The sequence below is a fragment of the Dermacentor andersoni genome, chromosome 2 (assembly GCF_023375885.2).
Source record: "Dermacentor andersoni chromosome 2, qqDerAnde1_hic_scaffold, whole genome shotgun sequence".
Classification (NCBI taxonomy): Eukaryota; Metazoa; Arthropoda; class Arachnida; order Ixodida; family Ixodidae; genus Dermacentor; species Dermacentor andersoni.
Genome location: NC_092815.1, coordinates 167,958,073 through 167,964,072, shown reverse-complemented (window position 1 = coordinate 167,964,072; position 6,000 = coordinate 167,958,073).

Sequence of the window (6,000 nt, the reverse complement as noted above, 5' to 3'; positions counted from 1 at the left end):
TAATGCGCAATGAAAGATAACCGTGCATAACTAATTATAAGTCAGCCGAGCTGACCTTATACACTACGCAGCTACAACCGCATCTGTTGCGCAGTGTGTAGTACCCTGTCTTTGGCTGTCTCAAGCCTCTGTAGTTCTAGCTGGAGGTATTTGTTCTCAACTTCCCAACGGCAGCTGTCTCAGGATACGGGAGAAACATCCAGCAATTTGCAGCTTATGTGAGCATATGTAAACAAAATCTGCTGTACTGACAAATTTGACGCCTTTTGTGTAAGTGTCATTTAATGGTCAAAAGATTACGAAATTTTGGACATATAACACTGCTGTCCATTTTTGAAACCGTAGGAGGTTAGCGAAATAGAGCAGAGGGTTATCAGGGAAGCGATGAATCAATGCGTGAGAGTGCATAAGGAGTGCATCGGTATCGCGTCGATATGCCGACCAAATTAGAGGCTGGCTGCGCTCGCACTGATAAGGCGCCATTCATTTCTATTGTTTCAAAATGCCCAAGTCCTCCACAGTGATACCTATTGCGCAAGGGAATCAATGGTGGAATAATGAGAACATAAAAATGCGCACTTGAGCTATCTGAGCCTACAGCATTATTTGGCACTTTCCCCCACTTTGTAGTCCTCATTGGCTGGTGATTGGCTGTGATCGTGGTTTCAGCACGAATATAATAGTGCTCCGGGATCTGGCGTTGGTCGCGAAGTTTCAACTATTATAACTTGTTCAGACGCACGAGCTCTCACACGTGAACTTTCGGGCGTTTGTAGGCTTAGATTCTTTGGTTGGCGGCCCAAGAAAGATATTCTCCTTCTGCCACCGCCACCCTCCTTCTGCCAGCCTTCTCTTGTAGTAGCTGCGGGAGAGGACTGCAGTGGCGGCAGAGGAAGATGTTAGTCGAGCTATATCTGCAAAGACTTCCATGGATTCGACTTCTGCAGGATCGCAAAATTTGGTCGAATTATCGAAAATCGAATAACACACGCCGATAAAATGAACTAATTCAAAACTTTTTCATTGGTTGAAATAGTCGGTAATGTCTATGTGCTTCTTGTTCTTGAAACCAGTTTGCGGCGAAGAGCGCCAAATGTTTAAAGGCTTCCTCGATATTGAATTGAAAACTAATATCTCGCAGTGTTAAGCCCAGTCTCAATATCACCCACACTCGGGTGCTTTAGCAGGGAGCTGTCGTCAGCGTTGTCAGCATCACTCTAGGCCCTGCAGTCTGTGCTGCCAGTCACAGTGCTGACAATATCATGGTCGGTCATGGCCCACAGACCTCAACACTGTCATCGACACTGACAAATGCCTAAATATAAACATTGCCCATACCTCAGCGGAAGTCATCATCCTTCAATTTGAAAAGAGACGCAATAATGTTGCCGGCTGAATGTCTTGTGCTTTCATGCTTTTATTAAGCGCCCCGTCCATGACAAGGCACCGGTGTTGGTTGCATAATCAAAAGGGCAGGCATTCTCGTTCAAATTTAACGAATTTTCATATCTTAACAATATATTGCTGCTTGCCGAGATCTTTCCATGCGTTCAAACTAGGCGAAAAATCGAATTAACCAATATCTATTTAGCCAATGCTGAATTACCGATGGGCGGATTAGGGCTGTTCTCTACGGAATTATACAATGAAACAACATACGCTTCCTATATGTTCTGCCACAAGCAAATATATCCCGTAAGATGCATCGTTTTTAATACATATAGGAGCTTTCTGAAAGCGTTTGGTTACTTGCCTACCATGACAATCATCGTCTGTAGCCACGTTTACATGAATGCGACAACTGGCGCATCGCATCGCATCACATCAGCTCTCTAGCCCATCGCATCCAGCTAAACGGGCTAATGCGCTACGAAAGCGCTTCATATGGCACGTCATATGAAAGCGCCAGACAGATGTGAATTGAGACGCGTCAGTCGACTTTCGGCGTGCACGTCAACGCGGTCACGTCGCATTAGGAATTATAGCGAATTTACAGCGGATCTACTAATGTCGCCGAGCTGCGGGACAGCAAGATCGATGAGAATAATTGGAGGACGCTTAAGCTTCGCCTTAAAGAGTGGAACGCGATAGCGTTCCCGTCCACCCGCCAAAGGGTGTAAGACAATGTGCTACGGCGCAGCGATCACTTATGAGGTGCCCCGCACTGGACTTTGTACCCACCAATCACGCGGTGAGCGCCGCGCAATGCAGCGTTCGGCGCGGCAACGAAACGTGCGTCTGAGCAAGCGGAATGAACCAAAGAACTCGGTGTCTCGGAGGGAGAAACGATCTACGCAAGCCATACATCGTGATCGGCACGGACAGCCGGGCTGCGACGCGCCATGAAGGCCAACGCGATCATTGTGCAGACTCCTCGATGGGATCGTCCTCTATCTCGCTTGGGAGCACCACGCAGACGCATGACTCATCGGAAGCAGCTCGGCACACATCGCAGGGGACGCTGTCCCACCAGACGCGCTAAGGCGCAGCGATCACGTTAGAGGCGTCCCGCATCGGGCGCTGCACCTAGAAAACGCGCTGTGAGCGGAAACAGGAGCCGCGTCGCCCAAACACGAGGGTTCGAGTGACGCACGCTGGAAGTTGGAAGGTGAGAGAGAGCGAGAAAACTTAATAAACCCAAGGGTAGTGGGGCATCCTCGAACCGGTCCCCGCACGGCCCGAAGGGGAGAAGCGGGCGAGTGGCGCCCCACGTGTCGGGGCAGCGCCGCACATAGCGAGGAGGGGGTCGTCTGTGTTCGCCGCAAGATAGCTCTGCGTGTGCGCAGAGCGCAGAAGAAATGTAGCAGAAACGTACTTCGCTACTCGTGTAACGGCGACTTCTGTAAGTTACATGCTCATAATTACCGACATACACCGCAGTATAACTTTCTACGGCACGTTTCTAAGGCAACACCGCATTTACTAGAGGTGCTCTTGTACCTCTTTTAACCATCGAACTTGTGGGTGAGTGGTAGCGTCCCCGTCTCCCATCCGGAGACCCTGGTTCGATTCCCACCCAGCCCATCTTGCAAGTTGTTTTTTTATTTATGAAGTGCCTCCCAGGATTTATCGCTCACGGCCAACGCCGCCGACACCAACGACACCAAGTTTTCTGCGACACGAGCTTCTTAACGCTGTCGCGTTAAACTGGCGATCCCGAAGGCGACGCTCGAAGCGCTGGTTTAGCTACGATGTGCGGCACCGTGTGTCGCCACCACCACGCCAGGGTTATTGCGCCACAAGTAAACGCTGACGCATCCTATTACTTGTGGTGCGCTTGGAAATGTGATACGCTGCTGTCGCATTCATGTAAACGCGGCTTATGGATTTTGCTGAATATTTTTACACATTCTTTTATTACTTCACAACGTTAAAAATTAGAAAGCAAGATGTGCACTACAAACAACATGGTGAAAGCGTCGTGAATAATTTTGTCCACGTTGGTCCTTGGGCTACAGAGGAAGTTCATTACACAGGTCCTCCTGCGTTGCGATTGCACCGAAAACGTACCAAGATGGCCAGCTATCATCCCTGCGGAACGCAATAACCATTGAACAACCTTAGCGGGTGCTCTCCAATAGTGCCTGAAGTTTGAAACGAGAACGTTGAAGCTTGTGCGAGCTGGTGGCGATTGATTTCAATGACGTTTTATTTCAATGATTTCAGCCTGTAGACCAGGTGAAGAAATAAAGCACAAGCAGAGAAAGGTCTAAAGTGAGCACTGGATCATTCCTTGCCTGTTACTTATTTGTCTAGGTGTACACGCGTCGTAATCATCACCCAGGTGTAGATAAGGATTAAACAGGATATATATATATATATATATATATATATATTTATATATATATATATATATATATATATATATATATATTTATATATATATATATTTATATATATACCAGAAGCAAGGAGGTTATAACCAAGGGGCCCGATTTTTATTAGTCATATCATAAGAAGCCAACAAACACTGACACAAAGAACAACATAGGGGAAATTACTTGTGCTTAATAAATGTAATGAAGAAACGATAACTACATTTCTTCTTCATTTCATTTATTAAGCACGAGTAATTTCCCCTATGTTGTCCTTGGTGTCAGTGTTTGTTGGCTTCTTATGCTATGACTACCCGCCGTGGTTGCTCAGTGGCTATGGTGTTGGGCTGCTGAGCACGAGGTCGCGGGATCGAATCCCGGTCACGGCGGCCGCATTCTGATGGGGGCGAAATGCGGAAACACCCGTGTACTTAGATTTAGGTGCACGGTAAAGAACCCCAGGTGGTGGAAATTTCCGGAGTCTTCCGCTACGGACGGCGTGCCTCATAATCAGAAAATGGTTTTGGCACGTAACACCCCATAATTGTTTTATGCTATGACTAATATATATATATACGCTGCTCAGCACGAGATTGCGCAATCAAATCCTACCCGAGCGGGCCGCATTTCGATGGGGGTGAATTGCACAATAAACGCTCCTGTCCCGTGGATTGGGGGTACATTACAGATCCCTTGCTGGGCAAGATTAATTCGGAGTCCGCCAACTTCTCCATGCTTCCTAAGCAAATCGTGGTTCTGGCCCGTAGAACTCCAAAATTCAATTGAATTTCATGCCCAGGGATAAAATTTATGGCTGTCTGGTTAAGGATGTTTTTCAGCCCTGCTCGCGGGTGCAGTCGCCGAGGAGGGAATGAGCTCGAGAAGTGGGCAAATATGAATCAGCTGTTTGAAAGCTCGCCAGGCAAGCACTGAACGCGAGCCTCCGAGTGGTCGCCCTCGGACAGCCACGACTGAAGTGCCCCACGTCCAGCCAGTTGTTTTTCATCCACTTCATCAATTTGTCATTTCTTTAAATACATTTATAATTACATATAATTTCCCCTATGCTGTCCTTGGTGCCTTTGTTGGCTTCTTATCATAAGACTAATAAGCATCCGGCCTTTGATTTCCCTTCGTCTCATTGAATACCTAGTGACGTCTAAAATCCGGCAGCATTCATACCTTCAAGGAGCTTGTATGAGTTTATTAACCCGTTGTCTTCACCTAAAAGAGATAACGTACACGTGACACCTGCGACGTAGAAGGATGTTCCACATCCACAGCCAAGGCCATGAGGTGTGGCGTTGCCTAACACTCCCAGCTTTAGTTCTTGTATATGACCATAAATACCACAGAAAGTAGATGGGAAAACGGCGCCGCGGTAGCTCAATTGGTGAGAGCAACGGACGCGTAACGCGAAGACGTGGTTTCGTACCCATCCTGTAGCCAGTTCCTGTTCATCCACTTTCGTTATATTTATCAATTCTTTAATCGAACTAATAATAATCATCATCAGCAGCAGCAGCCTAATTTATGTGCACTGCAGGACGTAGACCTGCACTGGACATCTCTGCGATCTCCTGCGCCAACCAATTCCAACTAGCGCCCGCGAATTTCATAATTTCATCGCCCCATCTAGTTTTATGCTGTCCTCGACTGCGTTTCCCTTCTCTTGGCACCTATTCTACAAACCTATTGGCCCACCGGTTACCTCACCTGCGCATTACACGACCTGCTCAGCTTCATTTTTCCCTCGTAATGTCAATTAGAGTATCGGCTATACCCGTTTGGTCTCTGATGCAAACCGCTCTCTTTCTGTCTGTTAAAGTTATGCCTAACATTCTTCGTTCCATCGCTCTTTGCGCGGACCTTGTCCTCAAGCTTCTTTATCAGTCTCCAAGTCTCTGCACCATATGTCAGCACTGGTAGAATACACTGATTGTGCACCTTCCTTTTCAATGAGAATGGTAAGCTTCCAGTCAGGAGCTGACAATGTCTGCCATATGAAATCCAACCCACTTTTATTTTTCTGCGAATTTGCTTCTCAAGATCAGGGTTTCCTGTGATTAATTGACCTAGGTAAACGCATTCCTTCACAGACTCTAGAGGCCGACTGGTGATCCTGAACTCTTGTTCCTTAGCCCAGCTATTTATCATTATCTTTGTTTTCTGCATATTAATCTTC